The sequence below is a fragment of the Oryctolagus cuniculus genome, chromosome 21, assembly GCF_051225735.1.
Source record: "Oryctolagus cuniculus isolate XC-2025 breed Fujian yellow rabbit chromosome 21, ASM5122573v1, whole genome shotgun sequence".
NCBI classification, from domain to species: domain Eukaryota; kingdom Metazoa; phylum Chordata; class Mammalia; order Lagomorpha; family Leporidae; genus Oryctolagus; species Oryctolagus cuniculus.
Genome location: NC_142887.1, coordinates 30,259,980 through 30,286,002, shown reverse-complemented (window position 1 = coordinate 30,286,002; position 26,023 = coordinate 30,259,980). Strand labels below are relative to the sequence as shown.

At 44.5% G+C, this 26,023-nt stretch overlaps 1 protein-coding gene across 8 annotated transcripts in view; it reads right to left on the bottom strand.

The window, feature by feature from the left end:
* LOC127488352 (uncharacterized) overlaps positions 1–26,023 on the bottom strand; it is a 374,426-nt gene that overhangs the window by 100,594 nt on the left and 247,809 nt on the right. The window lies entirely within an intron of this gene.

Here is a 26,023-nt window from a genome sequence, read left to right as displayed (position 1 = left end):
ATACATATATATTTTAAAAAGTAAATAAGATAATGGATGTACAGCTTGCAGGAAAGTCCTTGTCCACGGGGGCTGCGATGGTGATTATGACACAAATCTCTGTTTACCAACTGAGGTGTGCCATGAACAGACTTCTGTCTATCTGTACATAACAAGTTACAGTTTGAGTTCGCAGTCTTAGAGAATCAGACTAATCTCGTGAATGTAGGGGCTTCTCTCCGTGTGGCTGGAGGGTGCGTGTGTTCTAGGCCTCATGTTCTGCAGAAGCGTGGGCTGGAGGGACACCAGTCTGTGGTCCTCTCTCACAGGTCACAGCAAAGCATCGCCCTTGTGCTCCTGTGATCTTTGAGTTGCGGACGTTCCCCCTCCACTTCTGCTCACTTCCGCTTGGGGCTGTGGGACTCTTCCTGCTGCCTCAGTGCCACACAAGGGCAGGAGACTGCTGGTGGCAATGCCAGCTTAGACACCGTGAGCAGCAGGGCCATCTCCCAGGATCCTGCTGCTCCTGGGAGGCTGTCCAGGAATCTGAGCCCCCTCACCATCGCTCTCATATGTCAATTCCTCCTTTCTCTGGGTGGTCTCCCTAGAGAGCACTACCTTCTTCACAGGCTTAGTGTCTGGAGAAACTGTGCCTTTGCACCATTTTCTCTTCTCTCTGCTGCTTCGTCTCACAGCTGAGCCAACAGATATGGTACTTGCCTCAGTGGATGGTGAGGAGGGGAAGGGAGAAAATGAAGACGTATCAGGTCAGTGGTCTGACTCAGATGGAATTCCTAGTACCAGGATAGCCTCCAGGCCTTGCGAGATGCACCCCACAATTGCCCTGGCTCTTTCCTGGGAACAGCTTTCCAATCACAGCACAGCGAGGTGTTTAGGGGCACAAAGCTGCCGGAGCAGCTGTGACCCACAAATCCTGGTACTGGAGAGGATAGAGCCGTGGACGGGGGAGGCAGAGATCCCATGTGCGGTGTCCATGAGTTCTTGGCTGAGGCCTGGGATGCACATACGTGTGTGGGGGAGACTGAGGCTCCCCAGAGGGAGGAGGCCTCCGTGGGGACAGAGCAGATGGCAGAAGTCAAGTGCATGGCAGAATCCAGAGCCTCTGTGAGGAATCCACCATGGGGACCATTAAATAACCTGAAGTTCCCAGATATGTAAGGAAACAGGAAAACCCGATTCACAGTGAAACCAAGGACTCAATAGAAACTGGCATCAAGATGTTTCACACGTTGGGTTTAGCAAAGGCTTTGAGGAAATGCTAGTAAATTCAAAATGCAGAGGAAAGTACATTAAAAGATTTAAAAGACAACATGTTCTCAATGAGAGAACTCATGGGAAACCAAGCTAATATGGACGTTTTACATAAGTATCATAGAGAAATTCTGGAACTATAAAGTAAAAACTAAAATGAATAGGATGGGCCTCACAGCCCATGAAAGAGAAAGCAGTGGGAAAAAAAAGATTCAGGCTGACTTTTTGGTGTGGTGGGTAAAGCCACCACCTGCAATGCCAGCATCTCATATGGGTGCTGGCTACAGTCCTGGCTGTTCTGTTTCTGATCCAGATCTCTGCTAATGGCCTGGGAAAGCATCAAAAGATGACCCAAGTGCCTGGGCCCCTGCTACCCATGTGGGAGACCCAGATGAAGCTTCTGGCTTTGACTTGGTGCAGCCCTGGCCATTGTGGCCATCAAGAGAATGAACCAGTGAATGAAAGACCTCTTTCTCTCTCTCCATCTCTCTGACTTCAAAAATAAATTTAAAAATCTTTGAAAGAAAAAAAAAGAGTTAACTTAAAGACAGAAAAACAGAAGCTGGAGCTGTAGCGTAGTGGGTAAAGCCGCCACCTGCAGTGCTGGCATCCCATATAGATGCCAGTTCGAGTCCCGGCTGCTCCACTTTTTTTTTTTAAAGATTTATTTATTTTTCACTTGAGAGTCAGAGTTACACAGAGAGGAGAGGCAGAGAGAGGGAAAGAGAGGTCTTCCATCTGATGGTTCACTCCCCAATTGGCCACAACGGCCAGAGCTGCGCCGATCTGAAGGCTGCAACTGGAGGACATCATGTTGAGTGAAATAAGCTGAATACAGAAAAATACCGCATGTTCTCTCCTACATGCAGGTGCTAAAATTTAGAACAAAAATTGCAAGTGCAACACTAGGGACTTGAACCAGTGCCCATATGGGATGCCAGCACTGCAGGTGACAGCTTTACCTGCTTTACCACAGCACTGGACCCACAAACTTTGGTTTAAATCTCTGTCACAGTGAAGAATTAGACACTACTACAGTTTTAATGATTCTGTGACTTTTAAAATTTAGGAGAGAATTTGAGAACCTTTTCATTTGATGATCATTTACAGCCCTTGCCTACACTCCTGCTCAGCTACAGTCTTTTCACTCTGTACTCGCTGAACTCTTCACTTGGTGCAGCACTAAGCCTTTGGCACAATGGAAACCAAGAATGCTACCTCAAAAACAAAAACAAACTCAAACACCTACAGGGGTTAGATAAAGTAGATACACAATACACACCTAAATCAAGATACAGGAGTGTTTGAGGGCCTAGCACAGTGGGTTAAAGCTGTGACTCTCAGTGCCGGCATCCCATATGGGTGCTAGTTCGAGTCCTGGCTGCTCCACTTCCGATCCAGCTCTCTGCTATGGCCCGGGAAGGCAGTGGAGTATGGCCCAAGTGTTCGGACTCTGCACCCTTGTGGGAGACTCGAAAGACGCTTTACTGCTTTACCACAGCACTGGCCCACAAACTTTGGTTTAAATCTCTGTCACAGTTAAGAATTAGACACTACTACAGTTTTAATGATTCTGTGACTTTTAAAATTTATGAATGAATTTGAAACCCTTTCAATTTGATGATCACTTACAGCCCTTGCCTACACTCCTGCTCAACTATGGGCTTTTCACTCTGTACTTGTTGAACTCTTCACTTGGTGCAGCACTAAGCCTTCGACCACAATGGGAACCAAGAATGCTACCTCAAAAACAAAAAAAACAATTGATAAACTAAAAAAAAAAATTCAAGTAAAAATTTTAAAAAATCAAGTAAAAAAAAAAAAAAAGTGTAACGATGACCAATCAACCACACCAGCACCCACATTAACCAGCTTTCATCACTAGGACACCACAGCTGGACAACCACAAAGGCCAACTTCCTCAACCTCAAGTCACTCCATCTTCTGCGTTCTAAAACCCAGTAACAATTTCTACCTTAAAACCACCCATCCTTCACATCATTCTACACACCCGCCCAACTGGAAGGCATCCCAAACCCCAACACGTGACCCCCCAAGTTTCAGGACACCCTTCAGTAGCCAGGCAGTTATACAAACCAACACCGCAACAACACGCCCTAAATATGAATGCTATTCACCCTAAAAACCATCTCCCAGGACTTAACATGATTCCGCACCCAAAACTTCCCCAACGAGAAACCCAAACCATGAGAAACAGAAGCGTTGCAAGAAACCTTACACAACACACCACACACACACACAACACACACACACACACACAATCTTAATGAAAACACAGCACAGGTCGTAATTCTCACGTGGAATTTAACCATGACCAACGACAAAAAAAAAAAAAAAAAACTCCTCCCTCTATTCCAACTTCAGGAACTCACCGGCCCGGCAGCACCCGCAGCAGGACACCCAGCAGACCAGCCGCCCCCCGAGCAGCACCGAGTCCCCGACACGCACACTCCCAGCGTCCTGGAGGCTTCCTCCCGGCTCCCACCCCCGGGAGAGCGTCCCGGGCCTCCGGTCACGACCCCCACCCCGCGACGCCCCCTCAGACGCTGACCACAGGACTCACCGGGCCTCAGGGGCAGCGCGGGGATGGCGACGCGACGCACGGCACCGGGCACCGGGGACCAGGGACGTTCTCCAGGCGGGAGGCGGACCCGCCCGGCACCTGGAGCCCTCGTGTCCGTGTGCCGGCCCTTTCTTCCCTCGGGCCTCTTCACAGCGTCTTCCGGTCCTGAAGGTCAAGCCTGGCGCGCTGGACATCCTGCAGGCGACCACCCTCCGTCTCAGAACATAACCACAGCAACAAGGTTGCCGCAGCCCCCGGGCAGCACATTTATAGCCCCGCTATTCAAATGAGGGCTCCTGAGAGGTTCACTTCCATTGGGTACCGTGGAAGGCCCCAACCAATCAGAAAGGAACGCTGGCGACAGCGCAAAGGCGGCCAGCCCTGGGGGCGGTCCTCAAGCTGCTCAGGGGCTGCTGAGCATCCTGAGGTGGCGCGGGGAGTTCTCTGCGCCTGCGCACTGATGCGGGACAGCAGGAACACGGCACCACAGCTCCCTGCCTGAAGAGGGCGCTCCTGCGACCCGGCGGCTGCCGGCCCAGGAAGCCCGAGTGTCCCGCCCCTTCCGGCTGCCCCAGAAGCCCAGCGCTGACAGCAGTGGCTACCTGCCCTGGCAGGCAGGTCCCCATCTCTCTCCCCGGTTCCCTGCACTGGGGCTCGGCAAGCACCCTCCCCCACCTGACCTCTGTCTTCCCAGGCTCTGGTTGGCCTTGCCTTTTGGACTGGACCCTCGCCAGATCCCGGCGGTGGCCTGCAGTCCGCTCACCCAGTGCCTCTGCTTGTACAGCCCGTGCCGGGCTGGGGCTACCTCGGTGCAGGCGACTCCCTGATCAGCGGGGGCCGGGACCCCAGTGCGTGCATTTAAAAAATGGAGCATTTTTTAAAGGTAGCCGGACGAAATAAGAAATTTGGAGACGTGAATGGACTGAAAGCCGCTTTCTCCAGGCTGAGAGACTGAGATCCCTGCTCAGGAGGTTTTTCCCTGGGCTGGATCAGACCGGAAGGCTGGGCCATTGGGGCCAATGGACCAAGGAAGATGTGTGCTGCGGAGAGCAGCCCTGGGTGCCACACTGGGCCCAGAGTCCCTGCCACGAGTGCTCCTGGGGATGCTTTGTGCAGCTTAAATCTGAACAGTTGTTCTTTGCACATAAGCCTTTGCCAGCATAATGGAATACATTTGTTTTAAAATGTACCAGTGGATTTCTACAATCAGAAGGGGGCCCACAGAGTCACCTGCAAGGGAGACGCAATGAGACCGAATGGCTTCATCCTCACTCTCCTGACGAGGCCACTGAACTTAAACTTGTCCTGCGGAGGCCATCTCAGGACCTCACAGAAGCAGAGTTTGCAACGGTGAGGACATGCCAGGCCTGAGACGCCTGCACTCTCTTGGGTCAATCAGAGGATTGAAAAACTCTTGAGTGAGATAATGAATGGCCATCTCGATAAATGTGTCAAAAAAAAAAAGAGTCTTGTATTCCACAGTCCTCTGAGTAGCCCCTCCATCTCCCTGGCTGGTCAGGTCAAAATCTCAGGTGCCATCCCTGCCGCCTTCCTTTCCATCTTGTCCCGCCTCTCACCAGAACCTGTTGGCTGTGCCTCCCAAAGGAATCTGGGATCCCAGCTCTCGCCACCATCTCCACGGCAACCCAGACCTAACCCCGGCCTGTGCTCTTCTCAGGAGCAGGTGGGCCCTGCCTGGTCCCCTGCTTGCTCACAGGAGCTGGAGTGCTCTCTCCAGGCTCCCCTTGGGGGATGCCATGCCTTTGCCTAAAGCCTCCAATGACGTCCCACCACGTCCAACACAATCAGACCTCAATGCCCCCACCCCCAGCCCAGCCCAGCCCAGCGGCTCTATCTCCTTGGTCTTTTCCCTCCGGTCATCGCGGCCATCTTCCCACACCTCCAGCCTGCCCTTCTGTTTCTGGCTGGGGTCTTCCCCCTTGCCCATGTGTCTGCTTGGGGCTTCCCCAGATCTTGGTATTTCTGTCTTGCCCTTCAGGTTTCAGATTCAAGGTCACTTCTTTGGAGAGGTCTTTTTCCACCTCCTTAGTTAATGGGAATGCAATCCAGGTCTCCCGCGTGGCTGGCAGGGACCCAGGTGTTGGAGCCATCACCTGCTGCCTCTCGGGGTGCACATTAGCAGGAGGCTGGCATCGCGAGCAGAGCCAGGACTTGGGACGAGGCACTCTGAAATGGGAGGTAGTGTCGCACGTGGCATTTCAACCACTGCACCAGAGCCCTTTCCCTGTCTTCTCTCCCAAACAGCACCACACGACTGTCAGAAACCTCAACCTCCTCAGCAGTGTTGTCTGTCCCCTCCACCTCCATTACCTGCACCTCTACTCTGTGAGAGCAAGGACCGGTCTTGGGCCTGACTCAGGGGCACGGATGGCAGAGGAGACAGAGGACACAGTGCGAGGTCAAAACCTTCATGGAAAATGGAAGTAAAGGATACGCTTATGTTGGTGCCCCAAATATTGAACTTCAGGCATAGTTTTTCCCCCCATAACATTCATTTTTCAAGAACCTTTTGAAAGCCCCTTGTATATAGGCAAGTACGTCGAGGTAGGACCTGAAGGCAGGACTCACTTACTGAGGCAAAGGGCAGAAGCCAGATGAGGAGCCCCCGGCCATAGCAGGGGAGAGGCCTGGAGAGTTCTCTGGCCTTAGGTGTGGTGGCAGGAAGCCCACGACCAGACTCTGCCCCCAGCATTTTCCCTGGTGCTGGGCTCCCAGACCCTGAGGCCGGCATCGTGCCTGGGAGGCAAAATCCCCTGACTCCTGCTCCGCTTGCCCATGTGCCTTCCAGCGGAGCAGAGCAGCAGCTCTGGCGTCCTCAGGGCGCATGCCTGGCTACAGTGAATCCCGCTGAGAGGGCGGAGCAGGAGCAGGGGTCCTGCTCCAGCCAGTTGGTCTAGAGAAGGCGGGGGGAGGGGGCGTTTTTATGCCAAGGGCCATTTGGTTGCCCTGGCAGGGCTTTACATGGCTTGCAGGCTGAACGTTCTCCACCCCTGCTCTGGTGAACGGAGCCCCTGAGATGAGTCTGGAAGAAGGCACTGGCCAGGTGTGGGGGAGCAAACAGATATTTCTGGCAAAGCAAACGGTCCATGCAAACGATGGGGTGGGGAGTGGCTGGAGAAGGACCTCAGAACTACAGGTTGTTTGGAGTGGCTGGGACCTGGCATGGAGAGGCCAAGGCCCACAGGTAGGCAGCGCTAGGTCACAGCGTCCTTCAGCACCGCGCAGGGACCTGGGGAAGGCTCTGCTGCTCTGCGCTGTTTCACAAAAGAAGGTTTAAGACTCAAACATTTGTTTTTGGGCAAATTGTGCTTTCGAAGTCTTAAGGATGCAGTGATCAAACCATTAACTGGGATTTCATTTGAACTTCAGTGTGGCTGAAAGGGATGCTCAAACTAATCATCACCTCAGGAGGGGAGGTGGGAGGAGGCTGTTTCTGTGCAGGATGAAGTCTCTGAGCACAATGCATCCATGAGCAACAGAAGGAAATCTTCCTACAGCCAAATATGAGCGAGTGAGGGAGAATCAGGGCCATTTTGCACCATCTGAGGCATGGGTGAGCGTGGATTACATCATAAAGGCAGGACAGCGAATGAGAGCTCTCCCTTCCCCTCAATGCACAAGAGGGAGCTTGGACCAGGTTTGCCATCGAGGAGGAAATAATCTCTCAGGGAGCAAACGACCCCACAGTGGGAACTCCGGAAGCGCAAGACACCCTCCTAGGGCGACTCCTGCAAAGCCTATGCCAGTGTGAAAGCAAAGCCCCTCCCACCACCCCATGTGGTGGCCGTGCCGACACCCACCTTCTCATTGACTCTCTTGCAAAAGATGGCAAGTAGGAAGATGGCAGTAATGGGTGGCGTCAAGTAACTCCTGACTGCCTGCTTGTATTCATAGAGTGTTTCGCTCTGGAGCGTGTTCATAATAGGGACCCAGACAATGGTGACAGCAAACAAGATTATAACAAAAAACCTGTGAATTGAAATCAACATCAATGAGAGTTGGATAGGTTCTTTTCCCTGCCAAAAAATATCTACAAACCCATAAATGATTGACTCAATGTTCCTTCACTTAGATTCAGGTGCCCATTTATGAGTGTGAGGGCAGAGCAGCCAGGGGTGACCTTAAACACAGATGGATGTCACAGGGCTGCGGACAAACGTCATTGATGATGATGACTTCTTCTTCTACTTCTGTTTTAAAATACTTGCTGATTTATTTTCAAGACAGAGAGAAATAAAGATGGAGAGAGAGAGAGAGAGAGAGAGAGAGAGAGAAAGCTCCCATATGTCAGTTCACTTCCTAAATGCCTGTGATGGTTGGGGGCCAAAGCTCAGAGTATGGAACTCAGCCCAGGTCTCCCACGTGGGTGGCAGGAACCCAGGTACTTGAACCTGTTGCCTGTTACCTCCCAGGGTGTATATTCACAGGAAACTGGGATCAGGAGCTGGAGCCAGGAGTTGAACTGCGGCACTCTGATGTGGCACAGGGACATTCTACCTGGCATCTCGTTAGTATGCCAACTGCCCACTTCTCAACTTCTGAGTATCTATTTGTTTGTTACTGCATAATGGATATATTTTCACCAAATTTGGAGGCTACAGTTAGGGCAGTTAATCTTAAGATATAGAGTACATGGCATATACTAATTTCTTGATGAATATCACATTTGCAAACATTTCAGAGAGATTACTATGGCACATGGTTTTAAAGACTTCAATAAGTTCAGGTGGATATTAAGGCACAGTGGCTTAAGCTACTGCTTATGACTCCTACATCCCATACTGGAGTGTGTGGTCTGAGTTCCGGCTACTCCATTTTTGCTCCAGCTTCCTGCTAGTGCACACCCCAGAAGGCAGATGATGGCTCAAGTACTTGGGTGTTTGCCACCCACATGGGAGACCTGGATGGGGTTCTGGGCTCCTGGTTTTGGCTTGGCCCAGCCTCCGATGTTGTGGGCATCTGAGGACAGAACCAGCAGATGGAAGCTCCCCCCACCACCCTTCTTTCTCTTTCACTCTGCCTTTTAAGTAGATGAAAAAATAAACATTAAAAATATTTAAGCTAGTTAAATCCAGACAATGTTGGTGAAAATTTTAAGGAACTAAGGGGAATGCTACAAATGCTCATTACTTTTTCTAAATAATTAATGTTAACGCAATCAATAGAAACTGATTCCAAGTTGCCTCACACACATTTCAATGGGCAAAGGACTCCAATGCAGCTATTACAGCTATATTAAAGGTCTAATAGGAAATGATAGTTATCATTGAATAGATGAGACATCATGACAGAAAACTGGAAACCGTAAAATATTTTAAAAGATCCAAATTTCCAACATTAAATCCCAGTTCATTAGTGGAACTGAAAAATTCACTGGTTGGCCACACCCATGGTTAGGAAATTGGCAGAAGAGACAGCCAATAAACACAAAGGCAGAACTAAACTCAAAACCACAGAAAAAAATTATTGATAAACAGAGCCTTTGTGATCTGTGGATTGATATCAAATGGCTAATATACATATCAATAGAATCACAAAGAAAGAGAATGGAATAGAAAAGTAGGCAAAGTAGTAATTGCATAAATTTTATGACAACTATTAATTTATAGATTTGAGAGGCTCAGCAAAACCCAAGCAGGAGATACACACATGCATACAACACACACAACACTGTGACACTGTTGAAAAAAGAAGAGAAAATGCTGAAAACCAAAAGAACAAAATATATTATGTAAGAGGGCAGCAATATGAATCATGGCTAATTTCTTATCACAAACAAGAGAGTAGAAGAGAATAAAATAGCATCTTAAAACTAGTAGAGGCCAACGCTGCAGCTCAATAGGCTAATCCTCCGCCTGTGGTTCTGGCACACCAGGTTCTAGTCCCGGTGGGGGCGCCGGATTCTGTCCCGGTTGCTCCTCTTCCTGTCCAGCTCTCTGCTATGGCCCGGGAGTGCAGTGGAGGATAGCCCAAGTGCTTGGGCTCAAAACACTAAAAATAAACTACCGTATGACCCAGAAATCCCACTTCTGGGTATATATCCAAAGGAAATGAATTCAGCATCTCAGAGAAATACTTACATCATGTCCATTCCAGGATCATTTACAATAGCAAAGTGTCCATCAAGAGATGAATGGATAAAGAAGATACGACACATACAAAAACAATACATAATCAATAATATCCATAAGGCTGAATGTTATTCAGATAAAGAAAAGAAGGAATCTTGCCATTTTTGATAGAATGGATGACTCTGGAGGACACTATACAAAGTGAAATAAGCCAGACCTGCATATGTGAAATCTTTAAAAAGTCAAGTTTATAGAAGCAGAGAGTAGAATGGTAGCTGCCAGGGCTAGGGGCGGGGAACGCAGATGTGGGAAGATGATGATCAAAGGGCACAAACTCTCAGGATCCAGATGATCAAATTTTGGAGAATTTAATGTAGATCATGGTGACTGTAATTAAGAATATTTGAGGTGGGGGGATAAGGCTGTGGCATAGCGGGTAAAGCCAGCATCGCTTATGGGCACCAGTTCAAGTTCCAGCTGCTTTGCTTCCAATACAGCTCATTGCTAATGCATCTGGGTAAAGCAACAGAGGACGGCCCAAGTCCTTGGGCACCTGCACCCACACAGGAGACCCAGATGAAAATCCTGGCTCCTGGCTTCAGCCTGGCCCAATTGCAGACATTTGGGGAGTAAACCAGCAGATGGAAGATTTCTCTTTCTTTCTCTAGGAGACAGCATTGTGGTCTGCCACCTGCCACACTGGCATCCCATACATGTACCAGTTCATGTCCCAGCTGATCCATTTCCCACCCAGCTCCTTGCTAATGGTCTGAGAAAAGCAGTGAAAGACAGTCTAAGCATTTGAGCCTTTGTCACCCCTGTGGGAGAACTGGATGAAGCTCCTGGCTGCTGGCTTCAGGCTGGCCCGAACCTGACTGTTATGGTCATTTGGGAGTGAACCAATACAGAATCAATCAATCAAACAATCAATCAATCAATCTCTCTCTCTCTCTGCCTCTCTGTAGTTCCAGAGAGAGAGAGGGAGAGAGAGTTCTTCCATCCACTGGTTCACTCCCCAGATGGCTGCAATGGTCAGGGCTGAGCCAGGCCGATACCAAGAGCCTCATCCAGGTCTCCCCATAGGTGGCAGGGACCCAAACACTTGGGCCATCTTCTGCTGACTTTCTCAGGCCGTTAGCAGGGAGCTGGATCAGAAGTAGAGCAGCTGGGACACGAATTGGCACCCATATGGGATTCCAGCATCATAAGTGGCAGCTTTTACACTCTATACCACAAGCCAGCCTCAAGAATAGATCTTAAATGTCTTCACTACACAAACACATAAGTAACTATGTTTGGTGATGGATATCTGAATTAATTTGATAATGGTAATATTTACACAAGGTATACATGTATGTTACCATCACACTACACCTTGAATGGATATAATTTTTACTTGACAACTATACCTCAATAATGCTAGAAGAAAAAATTTTAATAAAGTTTGTTGACTCAGTCAACTCACTTCTCAGGTGATAACCTAATTCTAAATTATAGAAGCCCTGGTTGTTACAGCCGTCTGGAGCGTAAACCAGCAGATAACTCTCTTTTTCTCTTCCTTCTCTCTCTCTCTCTCTGTTACTCTCGATTTCAAATAAATAAAAATAAATAAATCTTTAAAAAATTCAAAGGGACTTGTACAAGATCTTTTTACTGCAAGCATATTTGTAACAGCAAAAACAAAATATGACTGCTCATCTGTGGATAAATGAATACCCATAATACATACTCCCACAGAGAAGTTAAAAATAATATGGTTGGTCTATGGGAACTGGTGTAAAAAGAAGTTCAAAACTATTAAGTGAAAAAAAATTTGGACAAGGGCTGGCAATGCGGAACAGAGGGCTTAGGGCACCACTTGCAATGCCACTATCCCACATCAGAGTACCAGTTAGAGTCACAGCTGCTCCCTCTCTGATCCAGCTTCCTGCTAAAGTGCCTGGGAAGGCAGCAGATGATGGCCCAGGTACTTGGGCCCCTGGCAACTTTGTGAGAGGCCAGGACAACTTTCCTGGCTCCTGGCTGCCACTTAGCTATTTTGGCCAATTGAGCAGTAACCAGCAGATGAAAGATCTGTTGTTTTTTCTTTCGAATCAATAAATCATTTTAAAAAAATCTGAAGAACAACATCATGTTTCCTATTTATGAAAAATAAAGCCATACATTTTGATATATGAGTGCATGTATATTTAAATGTATAGAATAAAATACATAAAATGGGGTAGAATCTCATTGTCTAATAGAAACATAGTATCAGCCACAAATGCAATTTAAATTCTCTAATAATCACATACAATGTAAAAAAAGAAAAGCAAAACTAATTTATTTGATTTAATCCAATATATGACCATAATACTATAAAAATATTAAAAACTTAGCAAGCTTGCATTCTTTTTATTTATTCTAAGCCTCAAAGTCCAGAGTGCATTTTACATTTACATTACATTTCAACTCAAACTACCCGCATTTTAACTGTTTGATAACCACACATGGTAATGGTTACCATTATTGGACAGTATCACATTCAAAAGATCCACTTCAAGACGGTAACACTAGTACTTTTGGAAAAGACCAGATTTAATCTTTTACATTGATAACTAAAAATCATTGCTTATGTAATGATAAAATTCTAACAATAAACAATAAAGGAGTATGGGAACCCTACAAATTGCTGAGAAAATAACCCTATTCAAAGGGCTGTTGACCTTCTGGATCTAGGAGAGATACCAGAGAAAAATAAAACTGAAATAACTTTTAGGGGCCTGCATTGTGGTGCAGTGAGCCAAGCCACCATCTAAGACACAGGCTTTCTTCAAGTGCTGGTTGGAGTTTCGGCTGTTCCGCTTCTGGTCCATTTCCTTGTTAATGTGTCAGGGAAAGCAATGGATGATGGCTGAAGTGCTTGGACCACTGCCACCCATGTGGGAGACTCAGATGGAGTTCTTGGTTCCTGGTTTCAGCCTGGCCCAGCCCCAGACACTGCAGCCATTTGGGGAGTGAACCAGTGGATGATTCACTCTCTCCCTTTCTCTCTGTAACTGTGTCTTTCATATAAATAAATAAGTCTTAAAAGAAAAAGACAATATAATTTATAATAATGCATGTACAGGGACTGGTGCTGTGGCGCACTAGGTTAAACCTCCGCCTGTGGCTCCGGCATCCCATATGGGCGCCGGTTCTAGTCCCAGTTGCTCCTCTTCCAGTCCAGCTCTGTGATGTGGCCTGGGAAGGCAGTGGAGGATGGACCAAGTGCTTGGGCTTGGGAGACCAGGAGGAAACACCTGGCTCCTGGCTTCGGATCGGTGCAGTGCCGGCTGTAGCGACCATTTGGGGAGTGAACCAACGGAAGGAAGACCTTTCTATCTCTCTCTCTCACTGTCTGTAACTCTGTCAAATAAATTAAATAATGCATGTACATACTCATACTCTCTCTCTCTCTCTCTCTCTCTCACACACACACACACACATATCTACAACCTAAGTATAAAGCCAAAGAAAGATACTCAATAGTTCTACATTGAAAAGTTTTAAACATTGCTAGAAGAAATTTTACAAAACATTTAGTAAATGAAGAACAGCACATGTTTATGGTATATAATATTCAAATATACTTATAGATTCAATGCTACCCAAATCAAAATTCCAAATGGATGTTAGGGCAGAGGAAAGGGAAATTGGTAATCGAATTCTATAATATATTTGCATTTGTAAAGAACCTGGAATAGCCAAAGCAAACTTGAAGTAGCACAAAGCTTAAAAACTACATTATCAGACATCTGGATTCATTAAAGAGCCATTGTAATTAGGCTATACACTATTGGCATAAAGCTAGACACAAAGACCAGCAGCACAGAATATAGAATCCTTACAAACCTTATAACTCACTATGACAAAAGTAGCACACAGTGCCGTCCTGAGGATATAGAGTACTGGCTGGGTCAACTGGATATTCAAATGGGAAAATGCCCTGAACTTTGATCTCTACCCCAAACCAAACAGAAAATTCAATTCCAAGTGGCTACAGACCTAAACACAAATGGTAAAAAGACAAAGACTCAGAGAATGTCTTCATGTCTTTGGAATATAGAAACATTTTCTTAAACAGGATATGAAATGTATCATAACAATTAAGAGGATTGATGATTTAGATTTCACCAACATTTGGGATGAGAAGAAAAGATGGGAATTGGAAAGAGGTCTTCCTCAAAGGAAGCTCCTGGCTCCTGGCTTCAGATCAGTGCAGCTCCAGCCATCATGGTCAACTGGGAAGTGAATCAGAGGATGAAAGATCTCTCTTTCTCTCCCTCTCCCTCTCCTTCCTGTGTGGAACTCTGACTTTCAAAAAAATAAAACAAATCTTAAAAAAAAATAAAAGAGGTCTTCAGTGAGGCAGAGATGATTCAACTAAACAAGATAAACTCCTTGCCTACACACCACCAATCACTAGTTTTCAAAAACACAATGGGCTTTCAATGAGATACACTGAATACAGAGGAACAAATTCCCCCAAAAGTGTAGGTCAGTGAAGAGGCAAGAAGCAATAAATGGAGGAATACACCAGGCACCTGAACAGAAGAATGCTGACAAGACATGTACTTAGTCACAGTAAACATGTAAATCGAATACCACTCCAATAGAAATCCCAGTATTCCAACTTAATATAAGGATTTTAAAATTCACTGGTAACAGGATGGGTGGTAGAAGAGGAGTGAGGAGGCAAGATTATCCTAGATATTTTTTTAAAGATTTATTATTGGGGCCAGCACTGTGGTGCAGTGGGTTAAGGCTCCAGCCTGCAGTGCTAGCATCCCATATGGGTGCCAGTTTGAGTCCACTTCTGATCCAGCTCTCTGCTATGGCCTGGGAAGGCAGTAGAAGATGGCCCAAGGCCTTGGGCCCTTACACCCATGTGGGAGACCTGGAAGAAACTCCTGGCTCCTGGCTTTGGATCACCTCAGCTCTGGCATTGTGGTCATTTGGAGAGTGAACCAGAGGAATGGAAGACCTCTTTTTTAAAAAGATTTTATTTTATTTATTTGAAAGACAGAGTTACAGAGAGGTAGAGACAGAGAGGTCTTCCATCTGCTGGTTCACTTCCCAGATGGCCACGACAGCTGGAGCTTCACCGATCTGAAGGCAGAAGCTAGGAGCCAGGAGCCTCTTGAAGTCTCCCACACAGGTACAGGGGCCCAAGGTCTTGGGCCATCTGCAACTGATATCCCAGGCCATAGCAGAGAGCTGGATCAGAAGAGGAGCAGCTGGGACTAAAACTGGCGCCCATATGGGATGCCGACATTTCAGGCCAGGGCTTCAACTTGCTGTGCCACAGTGCTGGCCCCAATAAAATAACTCTTTTGAAAAAGATTCATTATTTATTTGAAAGGCAAAATGACAGATCAAGGCGGGGGGTGGCAGTGGGAGAAAGAGAGAAATAGATCTTCCATTCACTAGTTCACTCCCCAAATGCCCCTAACAACAGCCAGGGCTAAGCAAGGTTCAAGCCAGGAGCAAGAACTCCATCCTGCTCTCCCATATGGGTGGCAAGGGCCCCAGTACTTGGGCCATCTTTTGCTGCTTTCTGAGGCACTTTGCCAGGGAGCTGGCTCAGAAGTGTAGTAGCTGGGACTTAAACTGGCACTCCAATACAGGATGCCAGTGTCACAAGCAGAGCTTAACCCACTGTGGTACTATGCTGCCCCTTAGACATTTTAGAATGTCTAAAATCTTAGACATTTTTAAAAATAATAATTGTATAGGACTTGCAGCAAATATACATGTGGTAGAAGTCAATAAGAGTTAAAATTGTGTGTTATTAGAACACAAATTGATTCACAGCTCAGTAGGAGGCTACAGCAATGGCCAGAATCAGACCAATAGAAAATCTAAAGCACTGTAGGAAAAAAATGGGTTAAAACAGAATCAAATCCATGTAAGGGCCAGTGCTGTGGTATAGCAGGTAAAACCCCTGCCTGTGATACCGGCATCCATTTGGGCATTTGTTCATCTCCTGGCTGCTCCACTTCTGATCCAGCTCCCTGCTAATGTTCCTGAGAAAGCAGCTGAAGATGGCCCAAATACTTGATCCCCTGCACCTACGTGGGAGACCCACAAGAAGCTCCTGGCTTTGGTTTGGAGGAGCTCTGGCTGTTGTGGCCATTTGGGGGGTGAACCAGCAGTTCAAAGTTTTCGCTCTCATTCTCTCTCTTTCTGTCTCTCTCTCTCTCTCTGTAACTCTGCCTGTCAAATAGATAAATCTTTAAAATATTTTTTCCCATTCTGTCGGTTGTCTCTTCACTATCCTGACTGGTTCTTTTGCAGTACAGAAACTTCTCAATTTGATGCAATCCCAATAGTTGATTTTGGCTTTGACTGCCTGTGCCTCCCAGGTCTTTTCCACAAATTCTTTGCCTGTGCCAAATATTGAAGGGTTTCTCCAATGTTCTCTAATAACTTGATGGTGTCAGGTCGTAGATTTAGGTCTTTAATTCATGTTGAGTGGATTTTTGTGGAAGGTGTAAGGTAGGGGTCTTGCTTCATGCTTCTGCACGTGGAAATCCAGTTTTCCCAGCACCATTTATTGAATAGACTGTCCTTGCTCCAGGAATTGGTTTGAGATCCTTGATCAAATATAAGTTGGCTGTAGATGTTTGGGTTGATTTCTGGTGTTTCTATTCTGTTCCATTGGTGTATCCATCTGTTTCTGTACCAGTACCATGCTGTTTTGATTACAACTGCCCTGTAGTATGTCCTGAAATCTGGTATTGTGATGCCTCCGGCTTTGTTTTTGTTGCACAAGATTGCTTTAGCTATTCGAGGTCTCTTGTGCCTCCATATGAATTTCAGCATCATTTTTTCTAGATCTGAGAAGAATGTCTTTGGTATCTTGATTGGTATCGCATTGAATCTATAAATTGCTTTTGGGAGAATGGACATTTTGATGATGTTGATTCTTCCAATCCATGAGCATGGAAGATTTTTCCCATTTTTTGGTATCCTCTTCTATTTCATTCTTTAAGATTTTGTAATTCTCATAGTAGAGATCTTTAACGTCCTTGGTTAAGTTTATTCCAAGGTATTGGATTGTTTTTGTAGCTATTGTGAATGGGATTGATCTTAGCAGTTCTTTCTCAGCCATGGCATTGATTGTGTATACAAAGGCTGTTGATTTTTGTGCATTGATTTTATATCCTGCCACTTTGCCAAACTCCTCTATGAGTTCCCATAGTCTCTTAGTAGAGTTCTTTGGATCCTCTAAGTAAAGAATCATATCGTCTGCAAAGAGGGATAGTTTGACTTCTTCCTTCTCAATTTGTATTCATTTAATTTCTTTTTCTTGTCTGATGGCTCTGGCTAAAACTTCCAGAACTATGTTAAATAGCAGTGGTGAGTGTGGGCATCCCTGTCTGGTAACAGATCTCAGCGGAAATGCTTCCAACTTTTCCCCATTCAATAGGATGCTGGCCGTGGGTTTTTCATAGATTGCTTTGATTATATTGAGGAATGTTCCTTCTATACCCAATTTGCTTAGAGTTGTCATCATGAAAGGGTGTTGAATTTTATCAAATGCTTTCTCTGCATCAATTGAGATAATCATATGGTTTTTCTTCTGCAGTCTGTTAATGTGGTGAATCACATTGATTGATTTGCGGATGTTGATCCCTGCATACCAGGGATGAATCCCACTTGGTCTGGGTGGATGATCTTTCTGATGTGTTGTTGTATTCTATTGGCGAGAATTTTATTGAGGATTTTTGCGTCTATGTTCATCAGGGATATTGGTCTGTAATTTTCTTTCAGTGCTGCATCTTTCTCTGGCTTAGGGATTAAGGTGATGCTGGCTTCATAGAAAGAGTTTGGGAGGATTCCCTCTTTTTTGATTGTTCTGAATAGTTTGAGAAGAAATGGAATTAGTTCTTCTTTAAATGTCTGGTAGAATTCAGCAGTGAATCCATCTGGTCCTGGGCTTATCTTTGTTGGGAGGGCCTTTATTACTGTTTCAATTTCTGTTTCAGTTATGGGTCTATTTAGGTTTTCTATGTCTTCATGGTTCAATTTTGGTAGATTGCATGTGTCCAGGAATCTATCCATTTCTGATAGATTTTCCTGTTTGCTGGCATACATGTTCTTGCAGTAATTTCTGATGATTCTTCTTATTTCTATGGTGTCTGTTGTTACGTTTCCTTTTTCATCTCTGATTTTATTGATTTGGGTCTTTTCTCTTGTTTTTTTTTTAGTTAGTTGGGCCAATGTGGTGTCAATTTTGTTTATTTTTTCAAAAAACCAGCTCTTCGCTTGGATGATTTTTTGTAATGTTTTTTATTCTATCCTATTAATTTCTTCTCTGATTTTAATTATTTCTCTTCTCCTACTAGATTTGGGTCTGGTTTGCTGCAGTTTTTCTAGGTCCTTGAGATGCGCTGAAAGCTCATTTATTTGGTACCTTTCCAATTTCTTGATATAAACTTGCCTCTCAATACTGCTTTTGCTGTATTCTATAAGTTTTGATATGTTGTGTTGTAATCCTCATTTACTTCCAGAAAGTTTCTGATTTCTCTTTTGATTTCTTGAATGACCCAGTGTTCATTCAGGAGCATGTTGTTCAGTCTCCATGTGTTTGCATATTTTCTAGGGTTTCCTGAGTTGCTAATTTCCAGCTTCATTCCGCTGTGGTCTGAGAAGCTGCATGGTATGATTCTAATTCTTTTAAATTTGCTGAGACTTGCTTTATGACCTAGTATGTGATCAATCCTAGAGAAGGTTCCATGCACTGCTGAGAAGAATGTGAAGTCTTTAGATGTAGTATTAAAAGTTCTGTAGATATCTGTTAGATCCATTTGGGCAATAGTGTTGATTAAATCTGCTGTTTCCTTGTTGATCTTCTGTCCGGATGATCTGTCTATTTCTGAGAGTGGAGTATTGAAGTCCCCCAGTACTACTGTATTGGAATCTAAGTCTCCCTTGAATTCCCTTAACATATCTTTTAAATAGACCGGTGCCCTGTAATTAGGTGCATATACATTTATAATAGTTTCATCTTCCCATTGAATTGAACCCTTAATCATTATATAGTGCCCCTCTTTGTCTCTCTTAACAGTTTTTGTGTTAAAGTTTATTTTGTCTGATATTAATATGGCTACACCTGCTTTTTTTTGGTTTCTGTTGCCATGAAATATCTTTTTCCAACCTTTCACTTTCAGTCTACTTGCATCTTTGTTAGAGAGATGTGTTTCTTGTAGGCAACAAATAGTTGGGTTTTGTTCCTTAAGCCAATCAGCCAATCAGTGTCTTTTAACTGAAGAATTAAGTCCATTAACGTTTAATGTGACTATTGATATATAGTGACTTTGCCCTGCCATTTTCCCAGAGATATTTTCGAGTATATGCTTTGAGCTTCCCATGCTCTTTTACTGGTAGGTGTTCTTCCTTTACCTTCTTTCATATTGATGTCCGTGGTTCTGTGTTTCTGTGTGTAACACATCTTTAAGCATCTTTTGCAGGGCCAGATGAGTGGTGACCAATTCTTTCAATTTCTGTTTGCCATGAAAGGTCTTTATTTCACCTTCATTCTCAAATGAGAGTTTTGCAGGATATAATATTCTGGGCTGGCAGTTTTTCTCTCTTAGTACTTGGGCTATGTCTTGCCATTCCCTCCTAGCCTGTAGGGTTTCTGCTGAGAAGTCTGCGGTGGTCTGATTGGAGATCCTCTGAGAGTAATCTGCCCGTTCTCTCTTGCACATTTTAGAATCTTTTCTTTATGTTTCACTGTGATGAGTCTGATTGCAGTGTGTCGTGGTGAGGATCTCTTTTGGTCATGTTTATTGGGGGTTCTATGAGCTTCCTGTACTAGGATGTCTCTGTCCTTCTCCAAACCTGGAAAGTTCTCTGCTAGTATCTCACTAAAAAGGCCTTCTATTCCATTCTCCCTCTCCATGCCTTCAGGAACTCTAGAACCCAAATGTTGGGTTTTTTAATAGTGTTCTGTAGACTCCCAACAATCTTTTTTAGATTTCTAATTTCCTCTTCTTTTCTTTGGTTTGACTGTATACTTTCCTGTGCTCTGTCTTCTAAGTCTGATATTCTCTCTTCTGCTTCACTGACTCTGTTTTTAAGGCTCTCTAATGTGTTTGTCATTTGATCTATTGAGTTCCTCATTTCATTTTGATTTCTCTTCACTGTCACACTTTCCTGTTCTACTAGTTTCTGCAGTTCATTTTGATTCTTCCTTAAAATTTCCTTTTCACGAGAGAGATTTTCTATCCTGTCCAGTAAGGATTTCTGTAGTTCAAGAATTTGTTTTTGAAAACTTCTAAATGATAAATTTTTTATAATCCGTATCTTGCATTTCTTTTATCTCATCATCTTCATAATCTTGGCTTTTAGGATGTCTTGTTCATTTGGGGGTATCATAATGTCTTCCTTTTTCTTGTTCCCTCAGTTTCTGTGTTTGTTGCTTGGCATTGTGGAGATAGTTTTTGAATTCTTCTTCCCTCACTGTGGTGTTTTCTTCTCGTTATACTATGAGTGTATTAAGTGGACTGGCTGCTTTTGGAGGAGCCTTAGAGGCTTGAGATCAGTGTGGCCAGAGTTTCTGGTTCTTCGGAGTTAAGGGTGTGCCAAAGGTGACACACTCAGGTTAGGCGTGGTAAATCTCTCTCTCTCTCTCTCTCTCTCTCTCTCTCTCTCTCTCTCTCTCTTTCTCTCTCTCTCTCTTGATTCAGAAGGGAAGTAATACCACACAGCTTAGCTGAATTTAAGGTAGTCAGCTTTCAATCTCTCCTGTGGGTATATCATTCATCTGCTCTTTCCCAAGGATCACACAAAGAATCTGTGCTTCACTCGGTGTGGGCTCAGATTCTCCTGCAGTCTCCCACTTGGTTGCCAAGGTTACTGAATTGTAGTGTCTCTGGAGAGTACTCTCGTGAACCCCATGACTTTTCTCACCCACCGTCTCTTTTTTCACCATCTCATTTCATTAGCTCCACACATTCACTAGGTCCTAACCTCCTGTTATTTCACCCCTCCCCCCCAGAGTCAGGTCTTTTCTGTTTGACTGAGGGCAAGCGCAGCTCTGAGGTCGCGTGCAGCTCTGAGGTCACGCAGCTTTTACGTATGTCCAAAATGGTGCCTGCTCCTTGTCTTGCTCGCCTTGGTGGGGTGGGTGGAGAGAGAGAAACTCGTCCATACCTGTCCCTTTTTTTTTCCCCTTTCCTCTAGTTAGCCTGGTGAACTTTCCCCAGCGGGGCTTCAAGCCTCATTTCCTCTAGGTTCTATCTGCCGTTTCCTGGCCAATGTCTCGGGTTACTGATGGTTTGCCTCACCTCCCCTTCCAGCGCAGATTTGTAGACTCTGTGGTTGGGCTCCGGAGCCGTTGGCGTCCTTGCTCTCCCTGTAGGTCGTCCGTGTTACATCCACTAGGTCCAGAAGAGTTTCCTCTGCAATTTTTTCCCTGAGCCTTTCCCTGAAACTACAGTAACTCCACTTTTATTAAACTATCTTTTTCCAGACTATCAGTGTGCATCCTCACTATTCCACCATCTCATACCTTACCATTTTACGTGCACCTGTGTATGTATAAGTAGGTATATTGGCTGGTGCTGTGGCTCACTAGGCCAATCCTCCACCTGTGGCACCAGCACCCTGGTTCTAGTCCTGGCTGGGGCGCCAGATTCTGTCCCAGTTTCTCCTCTTCCAGTCTAGCTCTCTGCTGTGGCCCAGGAGTGCAGTGGAGGATGGCCCAAGTGCTTGGGCCCTGCACCCGCATGGGAGACAAGGAGGAAGCTCCTGGCTCTTGGCTTCAGATCGGTGCAGCGCACCAGCTGTAGCAGCCATTTGGGGGGTGAACCAACAGAAGGAAGACCTTTCTCTCTGTCTCTCTCTCTCTCATTGTCTAACTCTGCCTGTCAAAAATTAATTAATTAATTAATTTAAAAAGTAGGTATATCATAATAATTTCTCTATTAATCTGTTGATGCACACCTCAGTTGTTTCAGAACTTGGCTATTCTGAATGATGCTGTGATGAACATGGGCATCTCTCTTCCTTTTTAACATTGTTTTTGAGAGCTGCTGCTTACTTGCCTGTGACTAACTGGAAATACTTATCCCTCTTTCCCTGAAACTAGCCACTAGTTGATAAGACTTGGTTAATATTAGCTCATAACTTAAAGAAATATACAACTGACTAAAGGGAACTATTGCAGTGATATGTGTTTTATATAGGTTCAAAGTTTTAGTTGTCCAGCCCTCCGTGGTTTGACTCAGTTAAGTGTGATGGCTACTTCTACAACATCTAATACTGTTTAGGGCTCAGAGCAGGGTTACTCCACTTGAGTAGCTTACATGCTTTTTGAGGCAAAATGTTGATACACAAAAATGGTATGTTTTATGAGCAATAATGAAGACTCTCTTAATCACTGCCAAGATTCTGAATTCCAGAGGAGAGAGACTGGTATAGAATTAAACTTTTGGGACAAGTGGAACATTGATTGGGGTTCTAAAAGTTGGTTTCCTACCAGGAATGTTTTTCTACTTTTGTTAAATTACTGCTAATGAGCTTGCTTGTAACACATTAAGACTTATTGTTCATTGCTCCCAGAATCGCTGCATCTGTTGCAGTCCTACCAACATTGTCAGTGTTCTAATTCTGTATATTGGCCAAAACTGAACATTAATTGAATTAAAAAGTCAATTTGATAGGTTAGAGAAAAGTCATATGTTAATTGTTTCAACTTAAAATTTAATCTAAATTAATTGAATTAAAATTTAATTTAAAAATTTTTAACCACTATTTGAATTTACCTCTAAAATATTGTCTGCATGTTGTTTATATATGTAAGAAGCAAAATAGACAGTGAAATAGAGACACATTTAGACTGACAAACATCAAAAAGAACTCTCGTCTACTGCTTCCTTTCCCGTATGCCTCCAAAGGCTCTGGCTGGGCCAGTCCAAAGCCATGAGCCAAAAAATTCAATCCTGGTCTCTCCCATGGGTGACAGGGACCAGCTCAAGCTACCACCTGTTGTTCCCAGATTGTGCAGTAGAAGGAATTGGAACTTTGGTCTTTGACTTTTTACATGTTGAACTCTTCATTAGTGGAACAGTAAGCCTCTGACTATAATGTATATTAAAGATATGTTATTTCAAAAAATAAAAAAGGAAGGAGTGGAGAAGGAAAGGAAACATCATTTTGTTTTTAGAATTGTATTTATGAACTACATTGAATCTATTCTCTTTGTATTAATATCACATTAATGAAAATTGATGAGAATTATGTTATAATAATTGTAATGCATTTGCTGTGACCCTGCGAATCTAATGTATTAATAAATCCCTTTTAAAATTAAAAAAAAGAGTACCTGGAACAGAGGATGGAGCTGGGACTTGAACCCAGAGACTTAGATATGGGATGCAGGCATCCTAACTGATGTGTTAACTGAACTTCTGCCCCTGGATTGATTATTTGCAAACTATGCAACAGATAAAGGGTTAATAACCAGAATCTACAAAGAGATCAAGAAACTCCACAAAAACAAAACAAACAACCCACTTAAGAGATGGGCCAAAGACCTCAATAGATATTTATCAAAAGAGGAAATCCAAATGGCCAACAGGCACATGAAAAAATGTTCAAGGTCACTAGCAATCAGGGAAATGCAAATCAAAACCACAATGAGGTTTCACCTCACCCTGGTTAGAATGGCTCACCTACAGAAATCTACCAACAACAGATGCTGGCGAGGATGTGGGGGAAAAAGGGACACTAACCCACTGTTGGTGGGAATGCAAACTGGTCAAGCTACTATGGAAGTCAGTCTGGAGATTCCTCAGAAACCTGAAGATAACCCTACCATTCAACCCAGCCATCCCACTCCTTGGGATTTACCCAAAGGAATTTAAATTGGAAAACAAAAAAGCGGTCTGCACCCTAATGTTTATTGCAGCACAATTCACAATAGCCAAGAACTGGAACCAACCTAAATGCCCATCAACAGTAGACTGGATAAAGAAATTATGGGATATGTACTCTTTAGAATACTATACCGCAGTAGGAAACAATGAAATCCAGTCATTTGCAACAAAATGGAGGAATCTGGAACACATCATGCTGAGTGAAATAAGCCAGTCCCAAAGGGACAAATATCATATGTTCTCCCTGATCGGTGACAACTGACTGAACACCAAAAAGGAAACCTGTTGAAGTGAAATGGACACTATGAGAAACGGTGACTTGATCAGCATAGCCCTGACTATTAATGAACAACTTAATTCATTATCCCTCTTAGTATTTTTTTGTCTGTTCTACTTAATATGACTGGTTTAATTCTGTAATTATCACACAGTTATTCTTAAGTGTTGAAATTTAACTGAAATGTGATCCCTGTTAAACATAAGAGTGGGAATAAGAGAGGGAGGTGATGTACAATTTGGGACATGCTCAAGCTGACTTGCCCCAAATGGTAGAGTTAGAAACATACCAGGGGACTCCAATTCAATCCCATCAAGGTGGCATGTACCAATGCCATCTCCCTAGTCCAAGTGATCAATTTCTGTTCACAATTGATCATAAAGAAAGGACTAAGAGTCAAAGGGAGCACATAAACAAGTCTAGTACCTGCTAATACTAACCGATAGAATACACAAGGGGGAGAGCGATCTAACATGGGAAGCGAGATACACAGCAGACTCATAGAATGGCAGATGTCCTAAACAGCACTCTGGCCTCAGAATCAGCCCTAAAGGCATTTGGATCCAGCTGAAAAGCCCATGAGAGTATTTCAGGCATGGAAAGCCAAGACACTCTGGCGAAAAAAAAAAAAAAAAGACCTAAATGAAAGATCTCTGTGAGTGAGGTCCCAGTGGAAAGAACAGGTCATCAAAGAAGGAGGTACCTTTCTCTGAAGGGAGGAGAGAACCTCCACTTTGACTATGACCTTGTCTAAATAAGAGTCGGAGAACTCAAAAGGCTTCCATAGCCTTGGAAACTCATGACTGGAGCATAGGGAGATTACTGATGACATAAACAGGAGTGTCAATTTGTAGAGTCAACAACAGGAGTCACTGTGCACTTACTCCTCATGTAGGATCTCTGTCCTTAATGTGCTGTGCATTGAGATTTAATGCTATAACGAGTACTCAAACAGTATTTTTCACTTTGTGTTTCTGTGGGGGTGCAAACTGTTGAAATCTTTACTGAATGTATACTAAACTGATCTTCTGTATATATAGAAAACTGAAAATGAATCTTGATAGGAATGGAAGGGGAGAGAGAGCGAGAAAGCGAAGGGTTGCAATGGGAGGGAAGTCATGGGTGGGGGGAGCCAATGTAGTCCATAAGCTGTACTTTGGAAATCTATATTCATTAAATAAAGTTAAAAAAATCCTTCTAACTGTGGTTTGATAGCTTCATTTTACAGAAGGGGCCGGATTCGGTTTTGGAAGCTTTTTTTTTTTTTTGACAGGCAGAGTGGACAGTGAGAGAGACAGAGAGAAAGGTCTTCCTTTGCCGTTGGTTCACCTTCCAATGGCCGCCACGGTCAGCGTGCTGCAGCCGGTGCACCGCGTTGATCCGAAGGCAGGAGCCAGGTGCTTCTCCTGGTCTCCCATGGGGTGCAAGGCCCAAGCACTTGGGCTGTCCTCCACTGCATTCCCTGGCCACAGCAGAGAGCTGGCCTGGAAGAGGGGCAACCGGGACAGAATCTGGCGCCCCGACCTGGACTAGAATCCGGTGTGCTGGCGCTGCAAGGTGGGGGATTAGCCTTTTGAGCCACGGCGCCGGCTGCTATTTTTTTTTAATTTAAGGTTTATTCATTTATTTGAAAGGCAGAAATATATAGAGAGGAGAAAGAATCTTTCATCCACTGGTTCACTCCCCAAATGGCCAAAATGGCCAGGACTAGGCCAGGCCAAAGCCAGGAGCCAAGAGCTTCTTCTGGGTCTCCCATTTGGGTACAAGTGCCCAAGGACTTGGGCCATCTTTCTGGAAGGTTTTTTAAGGTCACAGAGATGGTGTCATTTGTCAAGCTTTTGACCAGGCCAAATTTCTCAATCCAGAAATTCAAATGTTATGGTTCCTGAAACTAGTAATTCTCTCACCA